The sequence below is a fragment of the Azolla caroliniana genome, unplaced genomic scaffold (assembly GCF_043228905.1).
Source record: "Azolla caroliniana isolate FFs.n. ecotype wild unplaced genomic scaffold, voAzoCaro1.0.p SCAF_10, whole genome shotgun sequence".
Lineage (NCBI taxonomy): Eukaryota > Viridiplantae > Streptophyta > Polypodiopsida > Salviniales > Salviniaceae > Azolla > Azolla caroliniana.
Window position 1 is genome coordinate 13,870,429 of NW_028230445.1, and position 19,282 is coordinate 13,889,710.

Genomic DNA, 19,282 nt, shown 5'->3' on the forward strand with positions numbered 1-19,282 from the left:
ATATGCGACTAAATCGGGATGATTTAAACTTCAAACACAATTAACACTAGATGAAACCACAAGATGAAAATGAGAGTACACCAAAAAGTTTAATGTGGAAAACCCAAAGTAGGGAAAAACAACGGGAATCGTAGGTTCCAAACAACTTCACTATAATTTTGAGTACAATGGAATACGACCTCACTAAAGGAGTGTATCTACCTCAAGGCAATTGCCTTTGTTACAACCTTCACCTAATCAGGTGGATAGAATAACAAAGATTACAAGTTGAGTACGACCTCTCTAGGTTTTGACTAGAGAAAGGTACAAACCTCAAGGCCGCAGCCTTGGCTACACAATAGTAGGTACAAGTGAGTACGGACTCTCTAGGTTTTGACTAGAAAAATGTCCTAGCTTCTAGGCAAACATCCTTGGCTACAATCTTGACCCGATTGGGTGGATATAATAACAATAAGCACAAGAAATGTGCTTGCCTCAAGGCAACAACCTTGGCTACAATCTTCACCCAATTGGGTGGATACAACAATGATAAGCACAAGAAATGTGCTAGCCTTAAGGCAACAACCTTGGCTACGATCCTCACCCAATTGGGTGGATAAACCAACAAGCAAATAACCTTACAATTCTTCACCCAACTGGGTGGATAGAAAAACTAGCAAAATAGGAAACCAGAAAACAACACGAAACGAAGGAACCTGAATGCGAGTAGATAGGAGATGTGTTGTACAGTCATGGTTCTCTGTTAGCACGACCAATCCCTCACAAGTCTCTGTCTTCACTTCGGTAGAACGCTCTTCCGCTTGTTCTCTCACTCTTTCGTTTTCTGTTTTCTTCTCTATTTTCTATTTTTCTCTTTGTTTCTGTTTTTGCTATGTAAACTGTGTTCTCTGAAAAAAAATCAGGTCCCACTCTCTTTCCTCTTTATTTTTTTCTCCTTATTGTCCAACTTCTGTATACCTGTGTTCACACTCACACACACAAAAGGCACACACCAAAAAATATACAAGGAAAAAGGCATATGTATATATAATTCTAAATAATTATCACTTTCCCCCTTTTTGGCCCCATGTCCATTCGGCACTCAGCCGACTCCCAATCGGCTAAGCAATGCTCATCCAACTCTCAGTCGGCCCTTCACATTGTGGGCTCCACTTGAGTGGATAGACCCAACATTCTCCCCATCCATCTCAAGTGGGGGGCACAACTAGGTTTGCCTTTCGTTTGCAAACTTCAAGCTTCTCTAAAGCTTTCTATTTCTCTACTATCTAAGAACATCACATAATCATGTGAAGATCATCTTCATCTCATAGCCCTCACCTCCTCCACCTCTTGTGGAGATGCTGAAACGCCATCTATCTAGTCACCTATAGTTTGATGATCATGATCCTATCCATCATCATCATCATCGGCTGCATGATCAGCTGTATCATCATCAACTGCATGATCCTTGGGTGTCTAGGGGTAGGAGTTGGACATTTAGTGACTGAAAAACAAGGGGTGAAATTTGGCATTTCATTCATCTCCTTAGGGAATACCACGTCCCTGTTTCTTATGACCTTCTTCTCTAGGTCATATAGTCAATGGCTGGATTCTTCATGGCAGTATCCTAGAAAATATGCATGGTTTACATCAAGCTTGGATCTTTCATCTTTCGCACATGAACACGGGCCCTAAATCCAAACACTCTCAAGTGTTTGTATGGCACCTTCTAATCAGTTCACACCCTCTCGGGTACATCATCATCCCAAAAAAAAAGACTGATGGAGATAGATCCATGAGGTCAACTGCAGTCCTCATTGTTTCACTCCAAAAGGGTTTAGACAATTTTGAGTGTGATAGTAGTTGGGAAATCGGTCCCTCTAGATGGGATCCGGTGATGAATGAAGAGGACCCAATGAGAACCGGAAGTGAGCCTGTGAGAACTGGAAGAGAGACATTTCTATAAATATGTTTTTATGAGTAAGCCTATTGAGGCTATATTTGTAAATAGCCCTAAGTTCAAATAAGTATAAATATGACTTAGGGCAATCACTTTATGTGGTTGTGTGTTGTAGCCATATTGTTGTATGTGTATAACTGTTGATAGAGAGAGAGAGAGAGAGAGAGAGTGAGATACAGAACAGTTTCTATTGTAACCGCCGCTTGGCGAAGAAACAGAGCTGGAGGTCATTGCCTCCGAGTCTCTGATTGTACCTCTCTCATAATAGTGATAGTTCGGAGCTTGTGGGCTCCCGTGGTTTTTCCCTACCAGGGTTTTCCACGTAAACATCCCATGTACTCTCTATTGTTCGTGTGTGTTCGAGTATTCATCTTTATTCCCATTTCTATGTTTAATCCTTAAATGAAGTGTTTCATTACTTGGTTGTGGCCGAGCAGTATTCTGTGATATTCTCTTCAAACTGGTATCTGAGCGAACAACACAGGAAATGGAAGAACCGTTTTGAGGTATATTCAAGCTCACTGGCTCCAACTACTCAGTGTGGAAGTCGAAGATGAGGGATATGCTGGTGGTTAAAGATCTTTGGTTGCTGGTTCAGTTCGGGGACAAGAGACTGGATAAGATCGACGCCACGGTGTGGGAGTTGATGCACATGAAGACGATTGCATGCATCCGGTACTTAGTCAACATGAGCCTGTACAACAACTTCAATGAAGAGAGCAAGGCTCATGAACTCTGGGAGAAGATTGTTAATTAGGTTTCGGTATTCCGGAAGATAGTGAGGCTCCGGTACTAGGACGACTCTAGTATGTCGGAGCACATGAATGCCTTCCAAGGACTAATCCACCAAGAAACCTCGTTGGAAATACCTCTTGCCGATGAGGTACTCGCATTACTCCTGCTCGGTTCCCTCCTGGATAGCTGGGAGATGTTAGTTGTCACATTGAGTAACGCTGGGCCGGAAGGACAGGGAGTCCAGAATTGATCCGAAAGAGAAACCGGCCGGAAGTTGAAGGCGGTTCGAGCAAATAACGGAGGAGAATACCGGGGGTAGTTCGAGGAGTACTGCCGGTCGAAGAGTATCCGGCTCGAATTTACCATGCCAAAGACGCCAGAATTGAATAGGCTGCCCGAAAGGATGAAACGGACCATAATGGAGAGAGTCTGAAGCATGCTCGCACATGCCAAGTTACCCAAGACGTTTTGGGCTAAGGCGCTCACGACGGCGACGTATGTGATAAACAGATTACCCTCAGTACCCTTGGGAAGAGACTCACATCAGAAAGTCTGGACCGGTAAAGATGTATCTTACCAGAATCTGAAGGTGTTTGGGTGTCTCGCATACGTGCATGTGGTGAAGGACAAGAGAGCAAAGCTGGATCCAAAGTACCGGCCATGCATATTCCTTGGATACGGAGATGATGAGTTCGGTTACCGGGTGTGGGATCTGGTCGACAAGAAGGCGTTCCAGAGTCGGGACATAGTCTTCATGGAAGACAAGACCATTGCAGTCTGGGAGTCGGAGAAGAAGATGATCAACTCCGGATCATCCAATGAAAACCGGCCTGAGGACATAAGGACCTACCTGGTTGAAAACCGGATGCCAGCCGGTAACCGAATGACGCTCGACAAACCGGCCAAAGAAGAAGAAGAAGACATCGGAAGTGGACAAGATCCCGAATTGGATTCGAATGAGGAACAGACGAAGGAACCAGTAGTCAGAAACCAGGGACGGAGATATCCTCTCCAAGAGAGAAGAGCCCCCTAGAGATTTGCAGATGCAGAGCATGTGTTGCTAACCGATGAGGGGTGATGAAGAGATAGAGAAAAATGATAGAGAAGAGAGGAGGAGGAAAAAAGAATGCTTCATTATACTAATAAGAAAAGAATACAATACTCTTATACTCTAAGAGTAATAAAAACCAAATAACTACTTAAATATAATATTAGACAAAAAAGTCTTTCCTTCTTCACCCTTTCTTCTACTAAGCTTCTTATAACCCTCTTATTCTTTCTCCCTTCTTCTTGTAGATCATCTATCCTCTCTTGTAGATATTCTATTCTTCCTTCCTCCTGTTAATTGCTAAGAATCCCTTCATACTTATAGGTTTTTAGTTGTGTTATTCTTGCTTTTTTCTTTTCTTTTCTTTTATATATCCTCTAGTTTGTGTGGTGCGTTTTTCATATAATTATTTCTGGTTTTTCATCCAATTTTGTCATACTAGAAAGCTCTCTTTGTCAACTTTCTTACGAATCTTTTCTTTTGAAATTTGGATAAGAGATGAAGAAGTTATGATTCTCTACCTTGCTTTTTCTGCTTAATTTCCTGCGTTTTATTCTTTTTCTTTTTTTTTGCTTTTTCTACTTTTGAAAAACGCCTCTAACTTTATTCTCTCTTCAATTTCATTTACCTTTTAACTCTTGGACCTTTCATATTGTGCTTTATTCTTCTATACCTTCGCATCCAATGCATTTGTCACGGTCTTTTCCTATGAGTAAAAATTGACTTCACAAGGGGTAGTTGGAAAGCTTCGAAGAAGCAAAGAGAGACACCCACAGACACAAGTGGTTAAGTGCCATGCAGGATGAGATGGATTCCTTGCATGAGAACCACACGTATGAACTGACAGACTTGGCGAAAGGAAAGAGGGCACTCCAGAACAAGTGGGTGTACAAGCTGAAACTTGGAAATGTCGGAAACCCACCAAGACACAAAGCCCGGATCGTGGTGAAGGGGTTCTAGTAGAAGAAAGGAGTGGATTTTGATGAGATATTTGCCCCGGTAGTAAAGATGACATCCATCCGGACGGTATTGGATATAGCGGCAAGCATGGACCTCGAGGTAGAGCAACTGGACATCAAGACAACATTCCTACATGGCGACCTCGAAGAAGAGATCTACATGCATCAACCAGAAGGATTTGAGAAGAAAGGGAAGGAGCACCTGGTGTGCCGGCTGAAGAAATGCTTATATGGATTGAAACAAGCTCCCCGACAATGGTACCGGAAGTTCAACTCCTTCATGACTAACCAAGGGTACCACAAAACGCAAGTCGATCATTACATGTTTGTGAAGAAATTTGACGGAGGAGATTTCCTGATACTCCTCCTATATGTGGATGATATGTTGATCGTCGGACGAGACCAAGTCAAGATTCGGATGCGGAAGAAGGCTCTGAACCGAACCTTCTCAATGAAAAACTTCGGGCCGGCAAGACAGATATTTGGAATACATATCATCTGGGACCGGTTGGAGAAGCTGTTGTGGTTGTCACAGGAGAAGTATGTGACAAAGGTGCTCCAACGGTTCGACATGTCGAAGGCGAAGCCAATCGGATCGACACTTCCGGCAAACTGCAAGCTATTTGGAAAACAAAGTCTGAGGACAAAGGCGGAGAAGACATATATGATGAAGATACCACATGCCTCTACCATCGGAAGCTTGATGTATGTGATGGTATGTCAGAGTGGTGAGCCGGTTCATGAGCAATCCCGGAAGGGAGCACTGGAACGTGGTCAAGTGGATACTCTGGTATCTAAAAGGCACCTCGAGTAGGTGCCTCCGGTTTGGCTCCGGTAATCCCCAACATGACGGATTCACGGATTTGGACATGTCGGCTAATGCGGATACCAGCCAATCTACATCCGGATATGTGATGACTTATGTAGGGGGAGTTGTTTCTGTTGGGAATATGTCCCTCCAGTGGGAGGATGATCTGACTGTTCGGAAAGCCGACAGTCAAAGAGTCGGAAAACAGTGAGTCAACTGTTTGAGAATTCGACTATGTTAGTAGGAAACAGGTCTCTCCGGATGAGGAGAGAGAGGAGCCGAGTTGATGAGGGAATTGTGTACATAGCCAACTCGGGAGACTACATTTGTAAATAGTCTGAAACTTGCGTAAGTATATATGCAACTAGCACAAACTTTAGCGAGTGTAGAACATTGTAAGAACAGAATAGTAGAAACAATGAGTGTGAGTGAGAGAGAAGAAGGAAGAGCCGCGCCATAGCTATGTGTGTAATTGCAGGTGTGAAGAGCCCTGTGAGGCTGATGCACTCGAGAGAGAGTGTTGTAATCTTCTCGCTATTGTATATCCACTTTTTGTATAGTGAAGAATCTGTTCTCGTGGTTTTCCTCGTTTTAGGGTTTCCACATAAATCTCTGTGTACATCTGTTTTTTTCTTGTCTTTTCTTGGCACATTTCTGTGATTCGTATTTTCAGCGTAGTTCGTTTACTATGACTTATATTCCGCAACGATTTCTCAACAAACTGTTATCAGAGCTTGAGGTGCAAGCATGGAAGGAGGTGTGAGCGGTTTCCTAGGACTGATAGTCCTCAACTCACAGAACTATGCAGACTGGAAGATCAAGATGGAGTACCTTCTCATAGTTAAAGACCTATACGAGCCAGTCGACAAAGCAGAAATACCCAGGGGGTATTGGAGTCGGACTGGAAGCTTCTGAATAGGAAGGCAATGGCCACTATCTGACAATGCGCCGATGTAAGTGTCCTTCAGCATGTGGCGAACGACACAAATGCCCATGAGATGTGGCAGAAGCTATCAGGTCTTTATGAGAAGAAGAACGCGCTCAATAGAACCTTGTTCATGAGAAAGATCGTACGGCTGAAATACAGAGATGGTGAGAGCATCGTTGAACACATCAACACGTTCATGGGGTATGTAAATCAACTTGTGTTGACTGAGTTCCCCCTAGATGACGCTATGCAGGCCGTCCTGTTGATGTGCACACTATCGGAAAGCTGGGAGAACCTGGTGGTTACTCTCGGCACCTCCTGTCAAGAAGAGAACTTGTCTCTACAGACGGTGAAGATAAGCATCCTAAACGAGGAGGCAAGGAGGAAAGACAAAGGAGTCCTGTCCCAAATGGAGTCGAATCTGACTCAACATATGGACAGAGGAAGGGACCAGTGAAGAAGAAGTCCGTAGTGAATGGACAAATCCCACGCCAAATTGAAGGACTGCCAAGACATGAAAAAAGACAAGTGTCGGAAACAATGTCGAACCCTGGAAGATTCCGGATGACAAGAACACTTCAGCAATGAAGAACTCCTGTTCTTTTGTGAATAGACGAGTGCAAACCTTGCAAGTGAAGAGTGCACGTGGGTGATCGACTCCGGCGCATCCTTCCATATTACTCCGTTGAGAGAGTATTTCTCGACTTACATAGCCAGGGATCATGGCTATGTAAAGATGGGTGATAGTGGAGAATGCAAGATAACCGGAGTCGGAAGTGTGTGCTTAACGACGTCGACAGGGTGTCGACTAACGTTGAAGGATGTTCGACACGTCCCTAATATAAGATTGAATTTGATATCAACTGGAAGTCTTGATGACGAAGGCTATAGTGGTAGCTTTCGGAATGGCAAGTGGAAGTTCTGCCGAGGAAATCTCATAGTAGCCCGAGCATAGAAAGAAGGCACATTGTACATGATGCATGCCCGACTGTGCAAATCGGAAGTAAATGTGGCAACTGACTCGACAGGGGAGATATGGCATAACAGGCTAGGCCACATGAGTCAGAAGGGAATGCACATGTTAGCAGACCAAAAACTTCTACCAGAAGTCAAGGGAGTGCACCTGGAGAAGTGTGTCGACTGCTTAGCCGGAAAGTAGAACAGGGCGGCATTCCACACAAGACCACCGAGGAGAAGAGATGCTGCACTGGAACTAGTGCACACGGATGTGTGCTATGTGGATGCTCCATCATATCGAGGAGGACAGTACTTTGTAACGTTTATTGACGACTATAGTCGGAAAACATGGGCCTTCGTATTGAGGTCGAAGGATCAAGTACTATCAGTTTTCAAGGAGTTCCAAGCAAGAACCGAAAGAGAGTCAGGTCGGAAATTGAAGGTTGTCCGAACCGACAACGGTGGCGAATACAAAGGGCAGTTCGAGGAATACTGCAAGTGCCAAGGTATTCGAATCGAATACACAGTACCAAAGACCCCAGAGTTGAACAAGCTTGCAGAGAGGATGAATCTGATGATCATGGAGAGAGTAAGGAGCATGCTCTCCCATGCGAAACTGCCGAAATCCTATTCGGCTGAGGCGATGTACACATCTGTTTATTTGATCAACAAGTCTCCCTCAGTGCCATTAAAGGGTGATGTCCCACAAAGGGTGTGGACAGGGAAGGATGTCTCCTACCAACACCTGAGGGTGTTCGGATGTTTGGCGTATATGCATGTACCAAAGGATCAGAGGTCAAAGCTCGACAACAAGTCGAAAGCATGCATATTCATGGGATACTCGGAAGATGAGTTCGGCTACAGGCAATGGGACCTAGTCGACAAGAAAATGTAGTGAGAAGTCGGGATGTAGTCTTTCTAGAAGACAAGACAATTGAAGACTGGAAGCAACAGAAGTCGGAACCGACTCCCCAGTCAACCTCGACTACCATCGATTTAAGGCCAAGTGAGTCGTCACCGGCAGCTGTAAGGAGACAACTGGCCGACAGACCTGAATCCGAGTCGGTCGACTCGGAAAGACCAACAGACTATGAGTTAGAGTCGGCAGACCTACTAAAATCAATTGAGGAATATGAGTTGGAGCTGTCCAACCTGGAGATTCCAATTGATGAGCAGAATCCCAAGCAAAGAGAAGAGTTGGCAGAGACATCTGGAAAAGAGCCAAGAGCGAGTGGACGAAGGTACCCACTCAGAGAAAGGAAGGCACCGACTACATATGCCAGTCAATACATCCTCTTGACTGATGATGGTGAACCAGACTGTAATGAAGAAGCCACTACCGATGAGAGTAGAGAAAAATGGCTGAACACGATGCAAGAGGAGATGGAATCCTTCCACGCGAATTACACCTATGACCTAGTAGAGCTTCCGAAAGGTAAGAGAGCACTCAGGAATAAATGGGTCTATAAGGTGAAGACTGGAGAAGTCGACAACGAGTCCGGGTATAAAGCCCGCATAGTGGTGAAGGGTTTCCAACAGAAGAAGGGCGTCGACTTTGACGAAATATTCGCACCAGTTGTGAAGATGACATCCATTTGAACTGTTTTGAGCATAGCGGCCAGTTTGGACCTGGAGATCGAACAGTTGGATGTCAAAACCGCATTTCTACACGGGGAGTTAGACGAAGAGATCTACATGCGTCAACCCAAAGGTTTTGAGGAGAAAGGGAAAGAGAATCTGGTGTGTCGACCGAGGAAAAGATTGTACGGTCTGAAACAAGCTCCACACCAATGGCACAAGAAATTCGAGTCCTTCATGATGGAACATCGGTTCTAGAAAACACAGGTTGATCACTGTGTGTTCGTCAAAAGGTACGAGGAAGGAGATTTCTTGTTTCTTTTCCTATATGTTGATGATATGTTGATAGTCGGTCAAGATGCAAGGAAGATTGGAAGCTTGAAGAAAGCTCTTGGCAAATCATTTGCCATGAAAGACCTTGGACCGGCAAAGCAAATCCTAGGAATGCACATAACCCGAGAAAAAGCTCGGAAGGTGCTATGGTTGTCACAACAGAAGTATGTAACGAAGATCCTAGAGAGGTTCAACATGACGAACGCAAAGCCGGTCGGCTTAGTGCTGCCGATAATTTGCAGACTAAATGCGAAGTAGTGTTCGAAAGGGCAGATGGCAAAGGATGAGATGAAGAAGGTCCCATATGCCTCAGCCATCAGAAGTCTAATGTATGCTATGGTTTGTACGAGACCGTACATAGCATTTGCTGTGGGAGTAGTAAGCTGATATATGAGTAATCCAGGGAGAGAACATTGGGCAGCGGTGAAGTGGATACTCAGGTACTTGAAAGGCACCTCGGAAGTGTGCCTAAGGTATGGTGTCGGAAAACCTGTGCTGGAAGGTTTTACCGATTTGGACATGTCAGGAGATGTCGACTCAAGCCGATCCACGTTAGGGTACGTGATGACCTATGCAAGGGAGCAGTGTCATGGCAATCACAATTGCAGAAGTCTGTAGCCTTGTCGACTACAGAGGCAGAGTATATGGCAGCGGTAGAGGCCGGAAAAGAGCTGATCTGGATGAGAAATTTCCTCACCGAACTAGGCATGAAGCAAAAGGAGTTCTTGCTTCATTGTGATAGCCAAAGTGCCATACGTCTAGCCAAGAACGCGACATACCACTCTCGGACCAAGCACATACAAAGAAGGTATCATTGGTTGAGAAAGAGAGTCAAAGATGGAGAGTTTGCTCTTGAAAAGATCCATACTGACGACAATGGATCCGACATGCTGACGAAGAACCTACCTATGGACAGACTCTGAGTCTGTCGACAAAATACAGGACTGACAGATTTCCTCCCACAGGACTGAAGGGGGAGTTTGTTGGGAATATGTCCCTCCAGTGGGAGGATGATCCGACTGTTCGGAAAGCTGACAGTCGAAGAGTCAGAAAACAGTGAGTCGACTGTTTGAGAATTCGACTATTATTAGTATTATGATAATAATTATGATGATGTTAGGAAATAGGTCTCTCCTGATGGGGAGAGAGAGGAGCTGAGTTGATGAGGGACTTGGCCGAGGCCGATAGGCCGAGTCCGAAACCGGAATTGTGTACATAGCCAACTCGGGAGACTACATTTGTAAATAGTCTGAAAGTTGCGTAAGTATATATGCAACTAGGGAAAACTTTAGCGAGTGTAGAACAATGTAAGAACATAACAGTAGAAACAGTGAGTGTGAGTGAGAGAGAAGAAGGAAGAGTCGCGCCATTGCTGTGTGTATAATAGCAAACGCGAAGAGCCCTGTGCGGTTGATGCACTCGAGAGAGAGTGTTGTAATCTTCTCGCTATTGTATATCCACTATTTGTATAGTGAAGAATCTGTTCTTGTGCTTTTCCCCATTTTAGGGTTTCCACGTAAATCTCTATGTACATCTGTTTTTTTCTTGTCTTTGCTTGGCACATTTCTGTGATTCGTATTTTCAGCGTAGTTCGTTTACTATGACTTATATTCCGCAACGATTTCTCAACAGTTTCGTGGCAGTCGAGGCTGCAAAAGATGATTGCGTTGTCAACCACGGAGGCGGAGTACAGGGTAGCTGGCAAGGAGTTAATCTGAATTAATGACTTCATCAAAGAGTTAGGAATCCAACAAGAGGAATACCGGCTCTACTGCGACAATCAAAGTGCCATCCACCTTGCAAAGAACGCGTCCTACCATTCACAGACGAAACATATCCAGCGGAGGTACCACTGGATCTAGGAGAGAGTAGGAGATCAAGAGTTCATGCTGACAAAGATCCACACGGAGGAAAACGGGTCGGACATGCTGACTAAGGTGCTGACAACCGATAAGTTGGACGCATGCCGAAAGCGGATTGGGCTGATAAGACATCCCATGCCGGTGTGAAGGGGGAGATTGTTGGGAAATCGCTCCCTCTGGATGGGATCCGGTGATGAATGAAGAGGACCTAGTGAGAACCAGAAGAGATCCGGAAACCGAAGGAGACCTAGTGAGAACCGGAAGAGAGACATATCTGTAAATATGTTTTTTCGAGTAAGCCTATTGAGGCTATATTTGTAAATAATTCTAAGTTCATATAAGTATAAATATGACTTAGGGCAATCACTTTATGTGGTTGTGTGTTGTAGCCATATTGTTGTATGTGTATAACTATTGATAGAGAGAGAGTGTGTGTGTGTGTGAGATACAGAACGGTTTCTATTGTAACCGCCGCTTGGCGAAGAAACAAAGCTGGAGGTCATTGCCTCCGAGTCTCTGATTGTACCTCTCTCATAATGGTGATAATTCGGAGCCTGTGGGCTCCCGTGGTTTTTCCCTAGCAGGGTTTTCCACGTAAACATCCTGTGTACTCTCTATTGTTCATGTGTGTTGAAGTATTCATCTCTATTCCCATTTCTGTGTTTAATCCTTAAATGAAGTGTTTCATTACTCGGTTGTGGCCGAGCAGTATTTCACACTATTCTCTTCAATAGTATATATCTTATCCAGTCACAAATTGTCCTACTCATCCTCTCAGCCACACCGTTGTGCTAAGTTGTTTTCTGAACACTCCTCTCAAGCCTAATACCATGCACACAACCACATTGCCCAAATTGTTCCCCATGTTCAGCGCCATGAGTTGCGCATGTACATTTCAACTTGCATTATGTAGAGGGAATTCTGTTTTAGACAGTTTGCTATGATTAGGGAATTCTTTTTCCATCTTCCTTCACCAAAGTAATTTTCATATCCCTCATCATCAAGCTTACCAGTAGAGATGATATTCAACAGAATATCTCATACATGGCTTACATCCCTCAATATGAGTTTACTACCCGTATCGGAGACTAAGAGTACATCCCCTATGCCAACGGCCTTTGTCATACTGTGGTTAGCCATTTTGACTTTACCAAAGTCACCACCGGTATATGACTCAAACATTTCCCGATACGGGGTGATGTGATACAAGGCTCCCGAGTCAATGATCCAATCATTTTGTTGACATGCTAAACTATCACAAGAATAATCATAGAAAATAATAACATCGCCATCACATGTGGCTATTATAGAGTCATTTTTCTTGTCGTTATTGGTTCCATTCTTTTGGTTCCTCTTCTTCTTCCTACAATCTCTTTCGTAGGGATTTGGACCACCAAAATAACGACATGAGAAATCTTTCTTGAAGTCTTTCCTAATTCTAGATTTTAACCTCCCCTCAACATTATTTCTATGATCTTGTGGACCCCGACCCGAGTATGGCTTTACTAATCAATAGACCAAAGTAAAGTAAAAGAAGGGAAATAGATTGGATAAGAATATGGTCCACCCGATCACCTCCCAAGCTATGATCTAGACATAGCCAACCTACCACCGATGTCCCATACCGCCGTATATAATGGGTGGAAGGAGTTCTTCTATCCAATCTATTTCCCTTCTTTTACTTTACTTTGGTCTATTGATTAGTAATAGACTCTTAACAATTGGGGTTGTTTTCTATGACCAAGGCTTCGTGCTCATTGTTGGACTTGTGCACCTTTTGTCTTGTTTGTTCATGTAGAAGACTCGACTTAAGCGTGTCTGTTGAGAGTCGAACTCAACTTCCCATAGATAGGTTTCACACTAGCTCATGGACATGTTGGGCTAGTTTTGTAAATAGTAGAAAGGGCACTTGCCCTAGCTTAGTTGGTATATAAACCAACGCATTGTAACTTAGTTATTGTTGGATGTTTTATGTTTGATGTATTTTTGGTTAATATACAGTTTGTTTCCATCTCTGCCTTAAGAGCTCTCTCTTTCTCTCTCCCTTTGTTGCCTCACACACACACACACTCAATCTTCTTCCGCTACATTGCAATCACTCTTGCCGCCCATTCCGTTACATGGTATCAAAGTGTGTGGTTATCTGATTAAGCCTATTCGACTATGTTGTGCTGCACGCCGACGATCAACAGAGAAGAAATCACCATGAATACTCAAATGGGAAGCGCTCTTCCTATCAAGAAGCTCGATAGAATGAACTTTGCATCATGGGAATACAAGATGCATCAATACCTTGTCGGACAAGGCTACTGGAGCTACATCAAAGGAGGTCACGAATCACAACCCAACCCAACACACGCCGACTATCCCGCTTGGGAGTAGGCCACAAGCCGTGTGTTGTATTGCCTTGCATCATGCGTTCATGATCATATGCTCTGCTACATTCGAGAGGCAAAAACGCCGAAGCAGGCGTGGGAAAACCTCAAGAAGATTTTCGCAGCCAATACGGCCGCACAAAAGCTCCAACTTCGACAAGAGCTGAACAATCTTCAACAAAGGGACATGTCAATCGGCTACTACACCTTAAAGATCAAGGAGTTGTGCGATGCCCTTGGATCAATCAATGTTAGCATTGACGAGGAAGAAATGGTGCAGATATGCCTCGGTGGCTTGGCACCGCGATTTGGCGCAATAAGATCGGCCGTTCTCACGAGCAAGAATCCTCCCTCCTTTTTTGATCTCCAATCATTGTTGCTAGTTGAAGAGAATCACATGCGTCAAAGAAACAACGTGCATGACAGACAAATGCTATATTAGAACTTTGATGGAGGAAGAGGACAAAGCCACGGAAGGAGAGGTCGATTCGGCCAAGGCCGACACAACCAAGAGCGTAACTCCCACCAATGGCAAGCGGATAGAAATAACCCTAGAGAGTTCGGCGGAAGGGGGAGTCATCACGCTGGACCAAGCAACCGTAGGAACCTAGTTGAGTGCAGGTACTGCGGAAAACCTGGCCACTATGAAGAGGAGTGTCGGAAGAAGAAGCATGAGCAAGGTCGACAACTGACAAATTACGCCACGAACTTTGACTACGGAGACCGAGGCTGAATGTTCATAATGAAGCACGAAGCACACTCAATGTCCGCACTTGTGTCAACTACCGATTCCACTCCGAACAACGTATGGTTTGTCGATTTGGGAGCATCCAATCACATGACGTCCCATGAAGATTGGTTTCGGGAACTACGGAAGCCCGAACGTCCCGGATATGTCGAAACAAGAGATGACACGACTCACCCAATACAGCATATCGGGAACGTTCCATTCAGAAACGACGACAAACAAACCTAGCTCAAGAACGTGCTGCATGTCCCCACTATTACGAAAAACTTGGTCTCGGTTGGCAAGATTGTCGAACAAGGAATGCAAGTACGCTTCAATAACGATAGGTGCTTCATTGAAAAAGGGATCAAGTCATAGCTCACGGCCGTCGTGAAGGCCGTATTGTATGTTCATCCCTGAATCGAGCAAGGTAAAATTGGCCATGTTTGCAAATGGCCAGAAAGTCGAAACCAAGTTGAAACTGGGGCACAAGATAATCAACCACATCAATCCCCAAAAGCTCCAGAACATGCAATCGAAAGGAGTCGTAATCGGACTCCTGAACTTTACGGCGAAGGAGATTACAAGCGTATGCAAAGCATGTCAGTTTGGAAAACAACGCCGCCACCCATTCCCTAAAGAGTGGAATGTGAGCAAAGGAATCTTGGATGTCGTACATTCAGATGTGTGGGGACCAACCCAGACAGCAACATTCGGCAGATGCGAATACTATGTCACGTTCATTGACGACTTCTCCAGGAACACTTGGATCTATCCAATGAAGTAGAAGAGTGAAGTGTTCAGGCACTTCCAGACATTCAAAGCCGCAGTCTAAAAAACTACGGGTCGACATGTACGCTGTCTTCGATCGGATGGAGGCAAAGAATATTTTTCGGATGAATTTTCGGCATATCTCCGAAAGGAAGGAATCCGACGAGAGTTCTCGTGTCGATACACGCCTCAGCAAAACAGCGTAGCAGAGTGTAAAAATCGCCATGTAGTAGAAGTCTCACGAGCCATGATGAACAAGAAGAACCTGCCGAAATCATATTGGGCAGAAGCGGCAAATACAACTGTATATCTCATGAACAAGTGCACAACCTCGGGAGTACACGATATAACTCCGCATGAGAAATTCTTTGGAAAGAAGCCGGTGTCGTGAAGAAAACCGGCCTTAGGCGGAATCGGTGAAAAAAGTGTATGAACTAGCCCTTACGCGCGGACACAAGTATTGAAAAAAGGGTACATTAATAGGAATAGGTGGGCTGATGTACATATACTAGGAAGTAAAGATTTATTAACTAGGAAATCGATGCGGATCTCTATCCAAAGGGACAGAGAATAAAGGTGATGCGACAGGATGTAACGGTCCCTCTCCAACGGCCTATAAAAGGGGAGGGGAAAAGACAGAGAGGGCTATCGCGTTTTGGCTAGGACGAGGTGTTGTCAGATTGGGAACCGAGCTCTCTCCTCCTCCTCTTTCGTTGTTTTCTGCATGTTCTGAGTTGGTTGCCTCTGCTTCGAGGAAAGCCATGTGCTTCCGGGAAGGCTCTACTGTGTGTGTGCGTGGGCGTGTGGTTGTCTGGGTTGGGTCAGTCGCTAGTTATCCGTTTGTAATCTTGCATACTCTGTAACCTTTACTGATATTGGAATAGAATCTCTTGTCTCTCTCTCTCTCTCTCTCTCTCTCTCTCTCTCTCTCTCTCTGTGTTTCCGTGAGTCTCCCCTTTTATGCGAGCGTGCATCTTGTGCAGTCGGTATATGCGTTAGTGGTTCATTCAGTTGGAATGCGCTATCGGTTGTAAGTGGGCCTAACCGGTCCTGTGCATGCGTTCTTCCTCTGCCCCGTCTTCTTCTTTATCTTGCACCTTGGTTTAGGGCCCCCGCGGTCCAGCCTTATTTCCTACGCAAAAGCGGAACAACACAACACAATTTGGTGAACCCAACGTGAAGCAAGGCGGCAAAGGAGTCAAAGATGAGGGGATCAAAGCTCGCCGAAGCCATGGCAGCAGCAGTCGATCAGATAGTAAGTGCTCGCGAGGGCATGGGCGCCCTCGATAGGGCCATCGAAGCAATTGTCGGCACAATAGGCCAGTTCGGTGGGAAGGACGCCACGAGCTATTTGACGGTCTACCAAACGGAGATGGTGATGAGGGACATTCCGGAAGACACGCGATTGGCCGGATTCCCTCGGGTGGCAACATTGGGTATCCACGCGGAGGTGCTCGGGGTGTAGGCCGGATGCCGGACCTGGGAAGAGTTCGAGGGGCGGCTCCTCGAAAGGTACAGGCTCCATGATGCACTTCGACTATCGAAGCGAGATTTCATGGCTTGGGTGGAGACCCCCAGAAAAGGTAGGAATGCGTCGGTGCTTCTACAGAAGTTTGAAGAACGCTTCACGCAGCTCTCGGCACTAGACAGAGCCATGCTAGACACGAGCCATGTCTTGTTGTTTGTCAAAGCCATGGACACGCGGGATCGAGATCAGGTGGGTCTCCTGTTGGAGATGAATGACGGGCTGACGACCGACTGGGCCGTGGTGAAGAGAGTCTAAGGCCGTTTTGACAAATGGCGTGAGTGGGGTGACGAGGGATTGTCGACGGCGAGACCCGTCCCGGCAAGGAAGTTCAATGAGCCTTCGCCGGCACGGAAGGAAGAAACCCGGGATTGGCTCGAGACGGGCTCCACCTCGACCGGTGTGGTCAAGGGCCCATCCGGAGGAGTGTCTCTAGAAGAGCTGACACAGATGGTGCGCGATCTCCAGATCGCGCAGGCCCGGAGAGACATAGGCGAACAGTTCCGTGACTAGAGGCCTCCGGCTGGGCAACGATGCATGTGGTGTGATGCGTTCGGCCATGCCTGGAAAGAGTGCACGGATTTTGCAGACACACTTAGAAGCAATGTGGTGTACGTATGGAATAGGTCAGTGCACACCGGTGATACCCGGAGACCCCTAGAGACGAACTTCGGGCGCGGTGGAATGAAGAGGTTTGTTAGCCAACCGACAAGGAGTGGAGGACAATCTAGAATGTGAAAGGGCAGGAATTATCGGAAGCTGTTATTAGAATATTACGTAATTAAGTATATTTTGAGAAGTGAATGGACAGACCGGAATCAGTATGCCGATCCAGATCTGGACCGGTTCATATCAGTGTGCCGGTTGGCACTGTTTTGTATGCAGAGCCAGTGATCTATAAAAAGACCCAGTTACATTGTAACCTGACGGATAATTAATAAAGCCCTATTGTCTTGTCTCTGTGTATTGATTATCATTTTGTGCTAATTACTTTCTATCTTGCACGTGTATTAAGATTCATGATATGTTGCTTAAGTAGCTGATAAAGGTCTAAGCAATCGTTAGTCTAAGTTACCTCGTCGTAACACCCTTTGGTGAAATGTCTTCCGTAGACACCTTGTGTTAGGCTATTGTCCGGCCCTTAGGAGTAACACAGTTTTTGGTGACCACGATTCCTGCATAAAGTGCAGCGAACAATGGCGGGAATGGATGACTAGAACAACGAACGGACCGGTTATGTATCGAGCAAGGAGAATTGCTGAGCGGCTGCGGAAGCGAGAGGCCTTCCATCAGGTGGCGGAAGAGATTCGTGCGGATCAATCATTTTCCAAAGTGATCTGGCGAGTGGGCGAGGAGTCACTCCGTTTGCAACAAGGTTTCCACCCCGACGAAGGAAGCAGCTAAAGTAGTCTTCGAGAAGCGGAATCCCTTCTACAAGCATTAGCTGTAGGAGAAGGTGACTCAAAACCTTTTTCGGCCTTTGAATCGGACTCGGACGGCGAAATAGCGCTCATTCCAATTACCGAAGCAGTCACGACACCTCAGATGAACCAACAGACGAGGAATCGGATACCTTACCATCATCGGAACCAGTATTGACAGAACTGGAAGCCACAGACCGGCCAAGGTCTAAGCAACCCCCGACACCTGAAGCAGAGGAGGAAAGACCTCCCACAGAGGAAGAAAGACCTCCGACGGATGAGGAAGAAAGACCTCCGATACCACCAGCCTGCGTTCCAACACCGGACGATGACATGTCGTTTCAATATCCCAAGTACCGGGATGATCCGGGCGTAGAGGCCCACGTCTATGCATTTCAGTAGACCTGGGAAGCGAATCATGTGTCACAACGCTTAACCGCGGCCGAAGCAGAATGCTCAAAGATGGCGGAGTTCGGCATGACCTTGGAAGGGCCCGCCGCCAGATGGCGCCTGATCAAGATCCCAACACCATCATGACATTTGAGGCATTGAAAACTAAATTCTTACACTTTTTTCACAAAGAGGTGGATCAACGGGAAATGGTCGGCCTATTTTATACCATCCGGCAGGAGCCTACGGAGAACATTCAACAATTTGTAATCCGATTCTAGAGAATGCACAGCCAGCTCATTTGGGCACCACCGGAGGAAGAGACTAAGGCGATATTCCTAGCAGCACTCTGGGAACCCCTACGAACGGTGTGCACAGGCATTGATTTCCGCATGAGTATCGTCGACCAGGTCATAGACCGAGTCAGGGAAATGGGAAAATCCAACTCGTGGCTGACGATGGGGCACTCCAACGAGCGGTACCAACCGATGAAGACCTCCGATTTTGACAAGCAATTCAATGTACGACTTGCCTGAATGTCGGACACTCGGCGCTAGAGTGCACTATGCGTTCTCAATGCCTGCTTTGCCATTCCAGAAACCACACAATGTGGATCGGTGTGAGTATAACTTGTTGAATAGGCAAGCGCCACTGGTCCGGAAAATTGAACCACGGAGCAACCAGGAGGAGGAAGAAGAGCGCTGGCGGCGAGAGGAGCGTTATCGGCCGGCACAAGATGTCTGGTACAGTGATCGAAGAGACGCTTATATGATACCGCGATCGGTATGATAGATATGATAGATATCGAGACTATAATGGGGAACGGAATGAGTGATACAACGGGGATCACTCCCCCGGTTACAACCCACGAAGGGAGGACTATGACAAGTATGACCACCGGTCTCGATAGGGTTACCGGAACAAAA

At 45.8% G+C, this 19,282-nt stretch overlaps 1 pseudogene; it reads left to right on the plus strand.

Moving 5' to 3' along the window:
• Nucleotides 1-19,282, plus strand: part of LOC147859093 (trans-cinnamate 4-monooxygenase-like) — a 95,685-nt pseudogene that overhangs the window by 14,111 nt on the left and 62,292 nt on the right.